This window comes from Pygocentrus nattereri, chromosome 4 (assembly GCF_015220715.1).
Source record: "Pygocentrus nattereri isolate fPygNat1 chromosome 4, fPygNat1.pri, whole genome shotgun sequence".
Lineage (NCBI taxonomy): Eukaryota > Metazoa > Chordata > Actinopteri > Characiformes > Serrasalmidae > Pygocentrus > Pygocentrus nattereri.
This window is the reverse complement of record NC_051214.1, coordinates 13894401-13912291: the sequence shown is the minus strand read 5'-3', so window position 1 is coordinate 13912291 and position 17891 is coordinate 13894401. Positions and strand designations below refer to the sequence as shown.

The following is a 17891-nucleotide window of genomic DNA, read 5'->3' as shown; positions in this document are numbered from 1 at the left end:
ACATAACCATTTAATTATATAGACATTTTGAAAAATCTGTATAATTCCCCTTTAAGTGTATGTTGTTCTTTTGCAAGGTATTGGAGATATATTTGGATTTGGAAACCACTGCACTTCCTGAAACATTAGGTGAGTTGACACATTCATAAGTAAGTTCTCACAGAAGGTATGCCAGGAGCAGTTATCACCAGTACTTAACTATAATCAAAGTAGATATGTTGAATAAAATGTGTTACATTTAAATAAATGAGCTAAATTTCATATTTTAACATTGTTGGGGTTCTCATATTGTTCCAGTGTCAAATTTAACAATGGAAGAACAATAAAACAACACTTTCTGGTGCCATATAGAACCATCTTCTGAAGGTCTATATATAACCATGTACAGCACACTCTCTATCAATCTTAAGAGCAATTTCATTAGGCACAGAGTTTAAGCGTGAAATGGCTGTATATAGAACTCACGGTTCAAAAAAGAACAGTTGCCTTTACTAAAGAACCATCTTTTTAGATGTGTAAATTTGACATAATATGATCAAAGCTGGGCATATTCATATTTACACATATTCACCAACTTGCACTTGCATTTAGTACTTTGCAATACTATTCACAGTCCAAAGCATCACATTATGTCCCAAAAATTGTGTATAAAAGAGAAGGTAGTTCACATACAGGGAGAATCTGAAGTTGTTTGAATATTTCATGTTCAACATCATTCTCTTTCTCATGCATGTCTCAGATTTATTGCCTTTTGACCTTTATCCAGAGTCCAGTAACTCACAACACAGGAACAAGGTGATTCAAGGTTGCAAAGATTTGCTTTTATTTTTAATCAACACATTTATCCTGCATGCATAAAGTACGACTTAGTCTAGACAAATCGTCCCATTTGGGCCACCATTTTTGCAACTGTGACGCACTTTTAAAACCAGGGTATACACAAAATGGCGGCAGTGTTACGTCCTGTCTACGTAGTCCCAGTCAGGGACTACTCTCTGAGGTTGTTTTTTTTTCTCTCTTACCATGGGTCCTCTCTCACAGATTTGTGTCCAGTGTCCTCAGTCTCTGATGCAGCAGTAAAGTCTTTAGAGTCTGTCCACCCGATTTCACTGTCCGTCCGGTGCCCACTGTAAAACTTCCCATCAGACAAGCCAAGCAGGAGGCATGCTACCACACAACAGTAGATTTATCAATATTCATAAACAAATCCATACAAATGGAAAGGTTCACAGAGGGATCAGGATGAAGCATACAGAAGTGAGTTCACTCTGTCTCTCTTCGTACCAGATCATTTTAACCTGGTCAGCGCAAGTCGAACAGCTTTATAGCAAGCAAAACTGAATGAATTTGTCCACTAGACCATATACAAATCTGTCTTTTTTTAACCTCTACCTCTCTTCCCTTTCTGCTCAATGTAAGATGTACATATGAGCAATCTTGTGCCTATCTGGTTGGTTTTTAAATAGCTCTGCAAGCTTCATTCTCATGGATACAGGGAGTGTCATTGGTTGAGAGGAACTAGAGGGCTTGACCAATCAGGAGTCTTTACCATGGTGCCCATTGGCCAATGGCTGCACAGAGATGGTTGCCGCTTTTTCATTGTCACTAGGGGAGGGGGAGCATAACATAGTGCCAGGGTAGCCAGGATGGTAATTTGACAACTACCATGGCAGTATGGCAATCATTCAATATGTAAGAAGAACACATGGTATGAGATTGGCAACAAAGCTAAAGCTGGTTGTAGCTGGTGAAAGCTAAAGAAGCATTATATAAATACATATAGACCAACAGAGTGAGTTTATTGATCTTCTTGTGGACTCATTCACACAGACACAGGCTCAGGGAGTACTTTTACGTCACTGAGGTACATTAGTTTGCTGTGCAAGGATGATGGTCCTTCTTGATGATGTGTCTCCTAGGTAACCGGTTCCTTGTTTGCAGTCTTTGGACACATGGTAGCTCTCTGCATGTTAAAGAAACCAGTATTGACAAACATGCATGCACAAACACATACATATTGAAGGTGTTAAGGAACGTAATAAGACCATCTAAGGGGATGTCATTTTTCATAGGCATTTTTGCTGATACTCATGTAAAAATGTGACTGTTGGCATAGCAAGATGAAGGGATAAATCTAATCATGTACTTTTCGTCTGCCTGGTCATGTATTTGCTTTTAAACCTTTGTGAGTAAATTTTGTTATTATAGTTCTCTTGCTCACTCTCTCTTTCTGTCACCAAGTGTCTCTGACTGGGAGAAGTAGTGTGGAGGGACACATTTACCAAGGATTTAACAAGCTTATAAATAATGTCAATGTTGTTTTGCAGCTTTTAATTGAGCTTTCCCTGCTGTCCAGCATGCTTAGAGAGAGAGAGAGAGAGAGAGCAAACCAAGCAGCTGACTGGTTGGGCTGCTGCCCTTTTCTCCTCTCACACAGTGTCTTTGATAATGACGCAATGACGACAGTCTGTGATTGACTCATATTTGTACAGTGCAGTCCAAAGAAGCCAGCCATGCGCACACAAACTGCTTTGTTGTTGTCTTCAATGTTCTGTATTGATGCATGAAAATCACACAAGGCTTTTCCGTTGGTTGTGGGCAGATCTAAATTTCCCCCTGTAGTTTTAGGTTGTGTTAAGTTTAATGCAAGTAACTTAATAAGCCACACATTATGAGGAAGTGAAAATGAAATTATATATATATATCTCATGAACTTAAAAAAAAAGTTTAAAAAAAGTTGCTTTATTAGGATTTAACAGAGTATTCTTGTATATACATTTTTTTTTTATACATTTGTGCCCATTAGTACCAATTTCATTGGTAATGATTCTCAAATTAGGGCAAATGTAGATAGTAATTAAATGAATGGGCATTATGAAAGTTGTCACTCTAGGTCTAGAACTAGGGCTAGGGCTAAGCAGTCTGTCAGCTGACACTTAGCACAAACAGCTGCTTGTGTTGAAGAGCATAGGCTTCCTGTCAGCATGTGTGCTAAAAGTTATTCAAAATGCTGTGGAGCAAGAGTTATACGTTAGCCAAATTTAGCATTTGTCAAAGATCAAGTTTAAAGTTCTTAGTTTTACATATAAGAGAAGTTTTACACCCTCTTGCCTTCATAATAAAGAGCAATTACAAATGGCTCATAGAAAACATTGGCATTTCTACTGTTGATCTGCTGCTGCTCAAACTGTTTGAAATGTCTGCACTGACTGCAGAGGGGCCAAGGAAACAAACAGTATTTTAAATTACTATTTGTGATTTTCATTGAAAAGTCTTAGATTTTAACACTTTGTTGTAGGCCTTAATCTATTAATCTATTATTTATTACATTTTTTGGCCAGATTTCTCTTTCACATGAAAACCAAAAGTGCCATTTTTGACCATTTTTAGAGAAAACATTCTGGAGGCCAGTTGTTGATGCATCCCTGCAGTTAAGTTTGCAATAAAGTAAATGAACCCATACTTCATTACTATTGTTACTCTATGGAAATAGAATGTCTTACGGATCTGATATAGACCTCTTTTACACATGGTCACTAAATGCATCTTGAGTATCAGGATTATATTTGGATAAGGCCAACCCACATAGAAATCCAGGCGTTAAGACGCATTTAAAACATATATAAATCTGATCACTCAGAACACTTCAGGAAGTGGTCTAAGACGCATTTCAGTTGCATTACAATGGTGTAAACGCATCTTTCTCTTTTAAAGACACATTCGACAACTAAAATCCCTCCTAGTACACCCAGAACTCCTGCCCATGCAGTATGTCACTGGGCACATGATCCATGATCTGCAATGAAGATAATAATGGAGGATGCACATGGTTGTCAAGTCAAAACAAAATGCCAAACAAAAATCGATTTCAGTCCAACTACCTTGAGACACAGTTTACTACCAAATGTAAAAACATGTGGCTAAAATCTTATCAGGATACAATGCAGATACTAGTCACATGAAGTGACCAGGTGTAAATGAGATCATAGTTTGTTTTGGTTGGACTGTTATACTTCTCTTTTGCTTCTCTTAAAATGACAGAAAACACAAGACACCGATGTAAACAATCAGACAGAAACCATTTTTTTATAAAGGAAGCCTACTACTTGCTTAGTTTTTAAGTATTTGAACTTTTCTTTCATAACAATTTGAAGCACACAGGACTTGACCTAAATGGCAGTTAACTGAAGTATTTGTCAATACTACAAAAAATTAAAATCAGTCCTGTTGTGTGACACCAAGTCTGGCGATACTAAGGACATTTTTAGGCCATCATATGCACATTTACTAGAAGTACCTCAAATGCCAGAATATCATAGTGTTAGGTTTGTCTTAGCTATTAGATAAGATCTATAAAGTGCTGCTGCTTCGCAAATGTATAATTTAGCAACTTTTGGGACACTCATCACTAGGCTTTTACCAGTGAAACACTGATGTGCCTGTGCTCTTGTGTAATTAGTCCCACCTCATCCTGCTTATTGTAATGTAAACTGTGTAGATACTGTATAAATACTCAGGCAATTGTCTCCTTAGGGCTCTGTCACCAAACACCTGGAGTCTGATGTGTAATACACACACATGGCCTCCATTTATATCATGCAGAAGAACACATACATAAACATGCAACTTGTTCTTCAGATTGATTCTTGAGTCTTGAATGCTTTCAGGTCCATTTACAGGGCTGTTTACCATGGCATCAGAGCTTGCGTGATGCATTAGGTGTTGCAATCATCAAGAAGTATTACACCAACAGTACTGAAGACAAACGTGCATAAACTTAAAGGAATAGTTGGGCAAAAAATGTCAATCATTTGTCAATTTTGTGTCTTTAGAACTGGAGCTGCTAGGCTAATGGTGCTAACAAGCACTGGAAGTCAGTAGTCACCTAATTAACTTCCAGAAGTACATACCAAAATCTTAATATATTTGCGTTGATGTGTTGTAACCCATTTAAAAAAAGTCAAATTTAGTAAATTGACATGGTTAGACCTTATTTACACATTTAAGCTAAATCAGAACTTAGTAATCATCCACATAACATTCCTCTTTCCAGTACTATTCTGTCATCAAACTCTGGGGGGCTGGAGAGCAGGGGCATTTTGTCACTATGGAGGTATGTAGTGTTATCTCAGTAATACCTAAGGCTTGCTTGCTGAAAGGGAGTAAGAAGTGGCATATCATGTAATGATAAAACTGAGGTGAGGTGTTTTCCTTTTTGTAAAAACAGAACAAAGAAATCTATGGGTAGTCTCGATTGTTACCGCCGAATTACTACTGATGTAGGCACATGAAAACTGTAGCTTTTAGCAATGAACCACAAACTAACAAAAGAAACATTCAGTAAGGTTACCATACGTAATATTTGTGTATGTGGTGATCATTTTTCATGTGACTGTTACAAGGAAGGCTTCCTGTGTGATATTCTAAAATCTGCAGCTTTTCCAAGTACATTTTTACAGAAGACACTTCAAAAAAGTGAAGCCAAGATAGGCACTGTTTACTTTTTCTCCATCTTTGGTAGGTTAGAGGTAGGTTTGGGAGTCATTGGTGGGTCCAGCATACTACTGAAGCATTTCTTTGTGTATATTCACAATCAGACATATATGGTTCTAGCTCGGTTGTGCGGATGTTGTAATGTGACATTGTATTGATTTTCTAAATACACTTGCTTAGCTTCTGTACCAGCATTGCCTTTTGGTGCATCTGTGTTGTGAATTCCCTCAGTTCTGTTTTTGGTCATCTTAGGTGGAATGATATCAAATTATGCTAAATAAATAAATTATTTCAGTCATCTAAAATTGCTGTCCCTTTTTTACATTACATGTATACATTTGTTTTGTTTTTGTTTTTTTTGTTTTTATTTTTATAGTTCATAGTGAGTCATATTATGTTCTAAATAATATTGACCTACCTGTGTGACCTTAACCAAGATCTGGTTGTGAGTGCTTTTTTGACGTGTATATGTGGAAATGCATTTGGGTGACTTCTGACATTGTTTGTTAGCAACGATGGCCTAACATGTCCAGTTCTAAATTAAAGATGTAATATCTGCACATCAGACATGTCTTGGCTTATTGACTGCATTTGGGATAAGTGGAAAATCATGTAAACTAGAGTTTTTGCCAAATTGTTCTTTTACCTTTTTGTGCCATTAAGACACTTTATTATGATACATATAAGTACACACAAGAGTGAAATTTTAAGATATTAAGGTAGTAATTTTAAGAATTAATTTGGTAATTTGGTATTTTATCATGTATAAAGTTGGTTGTAGCTTGAATAAACCTCTGCTCTTGTTATATTGCCATGTACTATACACCAAGACATCAACTTAAGTTTGTCATTGGCGCTACAAGGCTAATGAAAGCTTACACTTCACAAGCAATTTGCAAACATTGTTCAAGTGTATGAATTAGTGAAGCTGGGCCTACTCTACACTATTCTTATCTTGACATTAACCCTGATTTGCCTGTTCCAACACATTTTTACAATTGGAAGCAGTTTTCCAGGTGGAGAGCTCAACCGGAAGCAAGTGCCTATGTGTAAGATCTAGTAGTGTGAGAGAGGAAATGTGGAACACAGGCAAACAAGAGCCTTTCTAATGTTTACAACGAATGGACCTAGATATGAAACGTGTGGTCTGTTTACATTTTTTAAAGGTCATTTGCCAGTTTGTAGAGATTTGTCCAGCTCTCACTGTATTTTCCCAATCACAAATACTTCAGTAATTTCTGTTTTTGTATGTTTTTGTGTGTGCAAAAAAAAACAAGTAGCCAAAATGTTTGTGGATTTAAGTACATGAGGCTCTCCATTTTTTAAAATGGTTAGGAATTAAATTATTGTAGTGTACACCTGGCTTTAAAGTGATTGTTTGACCAATGTAATTTTCTGTAAATTTGACTTTTATATATAAAATAGATAAACAGTCCAAACATACTCCTAACCACTGTTAGGGCTATGAAAAAGGTTTTTTTCTGAAACCATTCCAGTCTTCCAGGAAAAGTATGGAACTGCTCATTGTCCCTACACACACTGAGAGGAAAATGGTTTGAAAAGAACACCATGTATTGTCTAGTGCATTCTGTGTTCAGGCTGATAAGTAGATAAAGAAAATGACGTTTCAGTGAACTTTTGCCATTAGCCCATTAGTCCTTATGAACTTGGCTGTTTTAGAAAAGACCACTTTATGTTGAAGATGAGACAGTGATGCTCAGCTTTTGTGTCTGTTCTTCTCCTCTTCATCTTTCCCTGCCCAGCCTCTGTCTCTGTCTGACAGATGATTTATACATGTGAGCTGGGCTTCCATTATTGTTGACTAGTGGGGTCCCTTAAGGACTATGTATATGCTCACTTTTCTCTATTCAGTTCAGTTCAGTACACACACACACACACACACACACACACACTGCTATTTGGTGTAAGTCTACGTTTCTGCTGTTCTGAGAGTGAGCAGTATCTGTAAGATGCATCTGTAACAATAACAGAGCTGCATGTGTGTTTCATGTTGCTGTGTGTGCATATGGGTCATTCTACAGAAATGTCCACTTTTCCATCTATCCATAGGTGTCACTGCTGTTACCAATCCTCATTGGTGTTACATATAAGAAAGGTAACACCAGAGACAATAACACCAGTGACATTTTTTGTGATAAAAAATGCAATTTACAAAATGATTCCTACAGAGCATCAAACCACAAGTTGTCAGTCATGGAATATCCACTAAAATATGTAAATGAATCCATTTGTATTCGATTTTTTTTCACAATTACCTAAGAATAAAGACGGTTGCACCAGTGATGTCAACTAAATGCTTCATATGAAATCATGAGCTAAATGAGAACATTTCTGATAACTGAAAAGGCACAGTGGATTTACCATATGCTTTTCTTCATAGATCTTCAGAAAACAGGTAAAAGGAAGTGAAGTGATGTCATCAGTGTGATTTTTATTTCAAAATAAGAGATTTTTTGTTATGGGGTAACACCAGTGACAGGACTCCTGGGGACAACAACTGTCATTATATATTTTATAATATTTATTTGCCATTTGTTTTATTTATGTCATCTAATTTACATATTTCATAGTCATGTATAAATTATTGTAGTTAAAATTGCAGAAAAATGTGTTTTTTTCTTCAACATACGGCACTGACCCTTTACAAATGACTGTGGGGACAAGAACTTCTGTGGTGCTTGGAATACCTTATAATTGATTTAAAAACCAATATTGCTAAATTGATGCCTGAAGAAGGTGTAATTGTTAAAATAACTTAATTGCTTTATTTTAAAATATAATATAATTGTAATCCCAGTATGTTTTAAGTGTAATAATTCTCTAAACGCTAAGGACACAAAAATGGACATTTCTGTAGAATGACCCTTATTTATTTGACATAGAGGGGCTGGGCACATATGTGGTGTTGGATGATCATTATGGAGCTGGTAAATTATTTCTTGGCCCATCTTGCCTTTCTTAGATTGGTGTCGGCAGTCACCAAAGGGGAAAATTTATTTACGACAGGTTAATGCTCAATTCTCCTACCAGACAGGTTAAAAAGAATATATTAATGAATGGGAGGTGAGTTAGAGGGGAGAACCTTATCCGTGGCTGTTTAAGTCCTAGCTTTAAATTCTCCTCTTTCTCAACAATAATTCACATTTTCTTTGTTGTGTAAGGGTATGAATATATTAGGAGTGCACAGTATATATTGTTCCTTAATTGTTACTGCAACATCAACCTTCATGATGCTGTAATTACAATATGAAAGTGAATGTTTTATCATCTATATTCTTTGAGTGTTTAGATGAATCATTCAACAAACAGATGATTTTGATAAAAAAAAGAATAATAAAAAAATCTGACCACATCATGGATTTAGAAATGTGTTTTCATTTGCCTTTAGGTAAATTCACCATTTTCATTGAATATGAATATGCCACTCTTGTGAATGGCAGGAACACATGTTTTAAGTTGGGGCTGCTGAAACTGTAATTAGCATATATGTGATGTGAATGATGACATCATGGAAAATTATTAGCTTTTTTTTTCTTGCTCTGTGTGTGTGTGTGTATTATACACTCTTATATATATATATATAAGAAAGAGAGAGAGAGAGAGAGAGAGAGAGAGAGAGAGAGACAGAGAGAGATAACTGACAGACATAATCATTCTGATGTCTTGTGACAGCACATTCTGTGATGGTTGACAATGCATTATTATTACGTTACATTTTGTACGTTTAAAAGTAATACTAGGCTGCTTTGGGCCTCACATTTAGCCTCTAACTCTACATGAACTTTCTCTCTTTGAACCTCAGTCTGCGTGTGAGTGACATGCCCCCATAGCAACCAGCTGTAATGCTCCCTGTAATGCAGTTCATAGCAGCTAATTTACTCCATATCATGCAACCTGAACTAGACAATTAATCTACTACTTTAATTCCACCTCTAAACACACCCTATTCATTAGTAGGGTGATAATTCACTTCAGGAAGCAGGGGGGGTGGGGGTAATTTTTAAAAAAGCTTTTAAACATTGCAGTCCTAGCATATTTTATTGGGGACAGCAACATGACTATGACTTTGTCCACTGCAAAAAAAAATTACATCTTGGCAAGTGAAACATATCTGCAGATAAATTGTATAGTCTTATACAATTCTTACAATCTTAAAATGAGAAATGTTAAATTGTCTACTAGATTATAAATTAATTTACTTTTACAGAGACTCTCATAGCTTCTCAGACATAACCATTTTTGAATCTACATCACTGTGACAGTACTACACTGAATGACGCAAGCAAGATGTTTAGTAACTGAATCAGTTGCATAAAATAATTGAAGGCGTAAATCAGAGAAAAGTGCAAGATTTTTTACAGTACAGAAGGTTGGAGTGCGTGGGTTGATGTCAGGCAGAATGCATAAAAAACTCTTTAATTCCTCCTGAAGTCTCTCCTTCTCTCTCTCTCGCTCTCTCTCTCTCTCTCTCTCTCTCTCTCTCTCACTCTCTCTCTCTCTCTCTCTCTCTCTCTCTCTCTCACACACCTACAAAAATACACCCAAACTTTAGTGCTTTTTATTATCATTAGATTGCTTGTTAAACAGAGAAAAAGTTTTTGTTCTTTCATTCTTAGTGTCTTAATTCACACTTTTTTTAACTCCTTTTTTCTTCTGTTGTTCTTCACCCTTTCCTCTTTTTAAATCCTTCAGCAAAGTGAGAGGGTGTCACAAGCAACACCACTGTAAGGTGTTGATGTGTTCAACTGTCTTTCATCTTTTCATTTAGAGAGAGTTAGGGAACTGTGTTGTAGGATTACATCAGTGTGGCAGTTTTATTGCATACTTTTTCTGTAGTTTGCTTTGAAAATGCCATTCATGTGATCTTTTGTGTAGTAGCATATCGCTCAGGTAAAATCTTTGAGAAAAGGCAGTTCGAAAGAAAAAAAAAAGATGCTAAAGAAAGATTAGGTTTGGATTAATTGTGTCACTGCCTTCACCTAGTGCAGGAGTGTCCATGTGTTTGCCTTTGTGCACATGTGCCCTCTGTAATAAAGCTTAATGGTGTTTCCAGTAACAGAACTGTGGGTGCAGTACCTCACACTGCTGAGAGACAGATCGTATTCTACTGCCTAATGGACACTAGAGCTACAGTGAACCTGAGATCACACGCCTCTGTCTCTATCTCTTTCTCTGGGTCACACAAAGCCTCCTTTCAGCAATGACATCACCACTCTGCAGCCTACTTCTCAAATCTCTCGTGTCACTGATCCTTCCTTGCATAGCTCCAACCAATCAGACTTAAGCAAGGGCAGCGATGACGATGCTTGAATGGTTGCAGAGGTCAAGACACATGAACAACACACACACACACACTCAGTACACATACACATGTATCATATCATAAAGGTCATTCACTCCTAGAGTGCATACTGAAGCTAATCCTTATATCCCAATGGTTAATCAAATTATGTTGTTTTGTTTGACTGTGTAAGTGTAGGGCTATCAAATAATTTAATTTCTAAAGATTTTCTTGGATTTTATCAGAAGAAAAAAAAAAAAAAAAAAAAAAAAAAAAAAATAATATATATATATATATATATATATATATATATATATATATATATATATATATATATATATATATATATATATATATATATATATATATATATATATATATATATATATATATATATATATATATTTATACAATGCTCAAAAAATAAAGGGAACACTCAAATAACACATCCTAGATGTGAATGAATGAAATATTCTCATTGAATACTTTGTTCTGTACAAAGTGAATGTGCTGACAACAAAATCACACAAGAATCATCAATGGAAATCAAATTTATTAACCAATGGAGGCCTGGATGTGGAGTCACACACAAAATTAAAGTGGAAAAACACACTACAGGCTGATCCAACTTTGATGTGATGTCCTTAAACAAGTCAAAATGAGGCTCAGTATTGTGTGTGGCCTCCACGTGCCTGTATTATCTCCCTACAACACCTGGGCATGCTCCTGATGAGGTGGGGATGGTCTCCTGAGGGATCTCCTCCCAGACCTGGACTAAAGCATCTGTCAACTCCTGGACAGTCTGTGGAGCAACGTGGCGTTGGTGGATGGAGCGAGACATGATGTCCCAGATGTGCTCAATCGGATTCATGTCTGGGGAACGGGCGGGCCAGTCCATAGCTTCAATGCCTTCATCTTGCAGGAACTGCTGACACGCTCCAGCCACATGAGGTCTAGCATTGTCCTGCATTAGGAGGAATCCAGGGCCAACCGCACCAGCATATGGTCTCACAAGTGGTCTGGAGATCTCATCCCGGTACCTAATGGCAGTCAGGCTACCTCTGGCGAGCACATGGAGGGCTGTGCGGCCCTCCAAAGAAATGCCACCCCACACCATTACTGACCCACTGCCAAACCGGTCATGTTGAAGGATGTTGCAGGCAGCAGATCGCTCTCCACGGCATCTCCAGACTCTGTCACGTCTGTCACATGTGCTCAGTGTGAACCTGCTTTCATCTGTGAAGAGCACAGGGCACCAGTGGCCCTCATGCCATCCTCATGGAGTCGGTTTCTAACCGTTTGTGCAGACACATGCACATTTGTGGCCTGCTGGAGGTCATTTTGCAGGGCTCTGGCAGTGCTCCTCCTGTTCCTCCTTGCACAAAGGTGGAGGTAGCGGTCCTGCTGCTGGGTTGTTGCCCTCTTACAGCCTCCTCCATGTCTCCTGGTGTACTGGCCTGTCTCCTGGTCGCGCCTCCAGCCTCTGGACACTACGCTGACAGACACAGCAAACCTTCTTGCCACAGCTCACATTGATGTGCCATCCTGGATGAGCTGCACTACCTGAGCCACTTGTGTGGGTTGTAGAGTCCGTCTCATGCTACCACGAGTGTGAAAGCACCACCAACTTTCAAAAGTGACCAAAACATCAGCCAGAAAGCATAGGTACTGAGAAGTGGTCTGTGGTCCCCACCTGCAGAACCACTCCTTTGTTGAGTGTGTCTTGCTAATTGCCAATAATTTCCACCTGTTGTCTATTCCATTTGCACAACAGCATGTGAAATTGATTGTCAATCAGTGTTGCTTCCTAAGTGGACAGGTTGATTTCACAGAAGTTTGATTTACTTGGAGTTTTATTGTGTTGTTTAAGTGATCCCTTTATTTTTTTGAGCAGTATATATATATATATATATATATATATATATATATATATATATATATATATATATAGTTGCTGTCGGAAGAAAACCTTGTGTCTCCATTTTTGGCATTTTTCAGGTTTTGACATAATTTGAAATTATCTATTACTCTTTGCATTGTTTGTAAATTTTATGATGAATGGCCTAAAAGAAATTACCCAAAGTGACATGGGAAAAATTCTGGTTCCACTGACTTACATTGAAAGTATGTTTTTTCCTTCTCCTGTAAAGTTACCATTTTGGAGATACAAGGTTTTCTTCCAACACACACATATATATATATATATATATATATATATATATATATATATATATATATATATATATATATATATATGTAAAATCAGGTTTTCAGGCTCAGTTTGCCCTGAGTTTCAGTCAAGAATTTTCTTTTTGGTGCATCACTAATTCTTAAATTGCAATCTGTTCAGCAGAGATCTCTGGGCTCTGGAACACTGAAGAATGTCCAAAAATACTCTGCATCAGATATGAAACCACTGTGGATACACAGGTGCTTTTGACTGTGAAACTCCATTATGTTTTAGGCTGCTTGAATTGCTTCAGGTATTGTTCATACCTGCACCCTCACCTTATTCATGGCTAATCTCCAGTGCCTGCTTTGAGGTTCAAAGTGAATATACTGATTGGCTTAATGTGATGCATGAAAGTGAATTTTTTCTCCCATTCCTGCAGCTTCAGCTGTTCAACATTTATTGTACTTATTGTATATTATTGTACATATTGCTCTTCATAATGCACATGAACAGTTGTCGCTTCAAATTGCGAGAGTTTCGCAAGCTGTGCCAAATCATCTCCTGTGAGTCCTGTGCATTAAACTTTTGTGGACTAAAGATAATTTTATTTTTTTTAGTTCGTTTTGCTGTTGGCTTTGATAGTTGAGATTTTTTTCAGTCATTCTCTTTTGAGCCAGTAATTTATTTGTTTATTTATTTTTACTGTGGTTCTCATTTATACAGTGATTCAGATTGTGTTATCTGAAAATAACACTTGTTCTCTAAACACTTGAAGGAAAACTATAATTGAAATCCAAGAAGTCTATAAAAGTCTATAAAAAGAATATTATTCATTGGTACTTCTGAAAAGCATGTGTAAAGCCATTTAAGAAGTAGAGTCATAGTGGTTCTAAAAGTGTTCACCAATCTTTTAACTTGCTGACCACTGTTGTCAGGAGTATGCCTCCAAACACACACGCACTCTTTTTCTTCAGTATTGGCACAACAAAAGATTGCCCTTGGAGTTATGTAAGAACTGTTGACCTTTGGCCAGTGTATGTATGCGTGTGTCTGTGTGTGTGTGTGGGCATGTATGGGTGTGGGAAGAGAAGGTGAATTCCAGGCATTGCCAATGGCTCTTATGATGCTTTTGGAGATTGGCTGAGCCACATTCAAGCTGATACAAAATACTAATTACAAAGCAGGTAGCTCCTAAAATGTCTTAAAATGTGATTGACTGAGCAGTGTTTGAAGTATCAGCACCTCTGAACATTTGAATTCTGCTCTAATTTGCACTGTCTGTGAAAACTATTGTGCTGTGAATGGACGGTTTTGTTTCTGATGAACCACCAATTATTTTGATAGAATAAGAGAATGAGATTTAAAATGAGGAGCTGTCAACTTTTGGGTTTTAAATGTAACTACTGTCTGAATGATTCCCTGTATAACTGCAAAATAAATATTGGGATACGTTGGAGTGGCATGTGATCCAGAACAATTCCAGTATCAAGACATGACTTCTGTAATGGATGAATAGATGTCTACAGACTACTCCCATCAACTAAATTATATGATAATGTTCCAAGTTAGCTATTAAAAAGCCATGGAATATTTTTTGACTGCTATGCCTACTTTGCATCAACCGTGTTGAAATCACTGTAACTGCAATCGCAACCTTTAGTGACTTAATACTTTAATCTACTGCAATGGTTGCTCACCCTTCTGGGTTTAAATCAACATGCCTGATCCAGCTTCTCAGTCTTCCTTTTGCTTTCTTGTCGACGCAAAGAATGGAAATTACTTGAAGATATGTTAATTATGACCAGTGGTTTGAAAAAATATGAATCATACATGTACAGCTCAATCAAGCTTTATTTACATGCGCACCATTTCTTATACAAACTAGATTACAATTCAAAATGGAGTACACAAGAAAAAAATACCCACTAACATCAAGAAGAGAAGCCGTTACTACAGGATCAAGAGGTCTAGGGGCCAAGATAATGGGTGGGAGACATACAAAGAGGGCTATAGATGGGGGTGATTAGAATAGTGGTACTCATATTGCTGATTCTCAGCATGGGTATATAACACCTTTGATTTATGAGGACATTAAAGCTGCATTGAAATAGTGAGACAAGCACTCGTGCTTCATTTCTATTTAAAATATTGAGGTGGTCTATAAATTATCAGGTTTTTTTCTGTGGAGAAAAAGGGGACGAAGGGACGCATGCAAGGCTAGTTTCAACAATAAAAGCAATGAAAAATATGGATTGTTTCGGGGTATTCTAGGTGTGCTGTTGTCCTCTGTGAAGGATTTCCCAAACAATATGTCAGTTACTCCTTGCATTATGAGATATCAGCTTTTTCTGTGGATTTGACCATACTCCATGAGATCATTACTGGGTGTGTGTCTGTGTAAAGTAAAAAGAGTATGAACTGAACAGCAGGGTTAGGGTGCGGGATCATGCTGTAAACCCCTGATGGCACTGTAAGATTGTGTTGCCAGCCATGCACACACTATCCATTCCCACAACACTTATACAGCATTCAACCTCTAGCTTGTATGCTTAGAGGCTACTCTGGCTTCAAAGCTACTAATGAAGGAAGTTTCTGAATATTTTACAATCTGGGATTGAAAGAGACCTCCCTATGAGTGGTCCAGACCCCTTAAATAGGTAGGCCCACACTATTCTCATCAATACATCAACTTTCAAAAAATAACTGGTACTGCATCATCACAACATTACATGAATTTAAGCAGGATGTATACATATATATGCGTTTCACACGATGCATATGCACAGTTACATGCATACATGGATGTACGCAGTGGAGGCTAACTCCTGAGGAAGAAAGATATAGAACATTAAGAGATTGGGGATTTTATGGTTTTACACAATTATGATATTAGGTGACCTTTCTGAAACAAACAAAAAAAATCTCAACAGAGAGGCAAAACCATCCCTGGCCCCAACCACTCTCTGAAAAAAAGAAAAAACAAACAAACAAAAAAACCAACAAAATTATTTCCTGTTGTTTCATGCTCTTGCCTTGATTTTGCATGATGTATAAATGTTCACATACTGCAACACTTTTGTTTTTATCTTACAAACAAATTATACAACCAGGTTGCAGTTAGATTTCAACGGGGGGCCCTGATGTTGTCATGGTGACCCCTTTCACCCCTGAGCCATGGTGATGTAGTTTGCATATAGAGACAAGAAGTCCCTAAATTCAACTCTGTATGTTTTCTCTTAATTTTGGCTACCAGCATCTCCTAAATGTTCAAGTAATTTGGCAAATATACAAAAGATAGCTTATTGTTTTTGCTCAGTAAAAATGGCTTCCAGAGGGAAGGCCTACCCACCACTGAATGCTGCCATATGCTAATTGCTAATGCTAACAGTTAATGCTCTGTACTTTAAGCCTTGTAAACACACATGGTCTCAATCAAGAACAAGGCTCAACACTGATTATTTAGCACCCAGTATGGCATGGAAATGATCACAATCCAAGTTTTATTCATTAATTTGGCTACATTTATATGCCAAAGATCCCACATTGCTTTGCTGGCTAAAAAGCATTCTTCCACCAGCTGAGCTCTCATTTTAGAAGCATGGACATTTTCTTCTTTTTAGTTACATACAGTACACACAAACAAAAGTAATTTGTCCTATTATATTGCGCTACAATAATGTTCAGTACTGGTGTTAGGCTACTAGTTCGAATTGGAGAGTGATTATGCTGCTACCAATATTCAAAATGTAAGCAGAACCTGAAGTGCACCAATTCAAGATATTACTCCACCTGAGTGTTAGCTTAGAAATTTGCAAGGTTATGGAGTATAAAGATTAATGTGATTTTGTCTTCTTATTTGTTGACCATTTTGATTAATAATTATATTGTGAGATCTTGGAGAATGACACTATTGACCAAGCATGTGACACGTAAACAGTAAAGAAGTGGTAGAAAGTATTGAATACAGAGCAAGAAACTAGTTTTTGACAGATACAACTCATTTTTTGAAATTCTGTCTTGACTCATTACTTTTCATTCATCCAAAACACATTTTGTAGCTAGACAAGGTTTTGATACAGATGGTTTTCCTTAGACCTGCATATTGTGGTAAAACAATTTCACCACTGATTGAAGTTTTCTTCTTTGCCTGTAGGGGATCTGTAAGCTGGCTAGTACTTCTATGTGGGTCTTTGCAGTCAGTCATTCTTTCATGATAGTGTGTTTGCTGGACTGAAGGTAAGATTCTCCAGAGTTGTAGTCTGTAAACAGGCATATGATCCAGTGCTTGTTTATGCTGATGGCAGGCTTGGCAATGGAGGGCGAGAGTCTGTGTTGGATGGAATTTTGTTCGTGTATTTTTTGCACGGCAGTTCTGGGCCTGGATTGAAGAGAAGAGAGTTAGCCTTGTTGGTGTTTCTTTTTGGAATGGGGTATTGTACAAAAAACAAGCAGTTTGCTTTCATTACACAAAACCTTTTGCATACTTCTCCTACAACATATTTATCGAGTAATAGTCTGTCAGTCAGGTAAAGTTGTAGGACAGCTTGTAAGATAGCTGACCTAAATGAAGACTGAAATTCTTCCCACCAACTGTGTGGCCTGTGTTTTGATATTGTAGCATCACTATTTTAATGACCACAACACATAACAGCTATAAGTAACAGAACAGTGACGATATAAAACTTGATAGTGGATATTTGATTTTCATAAAACAATATGTGCTTCTGCAAAGAAAGCCTGACAATCAGAGGGTTAATTAGAAACTGTTTTACTTTCATTCGAGTTTCATCCTTAGGTGGAAAGTCTGTTGTGCCTCTTGAAACAGTACCTTAGACATGGAGTACGACTGATAAAATGCACACGATGGTCCTCCATACTACCTAGAATCTTCCTCTGAATTAACGCATAAGTAACTAATTTTAC

General features: G+C 37.3%; 1 protein-coding gene across 4 annotated transcripts in view; it reads right to left on the bottom strand.

The window, feature by feature from the left end:
- Positions 1 to 14801: 14801 nt before the first annotated feature.
- foxo3b (forkhead box O3b) overlaps positions 14802 to 17891 on the bottom strand; it is a 36608-nt gene continuing 33518 nt past the window's right edge. For all 4 annotated transcript variants that reach the window (XM_017712977.2, XM_037537425.1, XM_017712979.2 and 1 more), the window contains one exon: positions 14802 to 17346. The gene's annotated coding sequence lies outside the window, so the exon portion shown is untranslated. The remainder of the gene's footprint in view (positions 17347 to 17891) is intronic.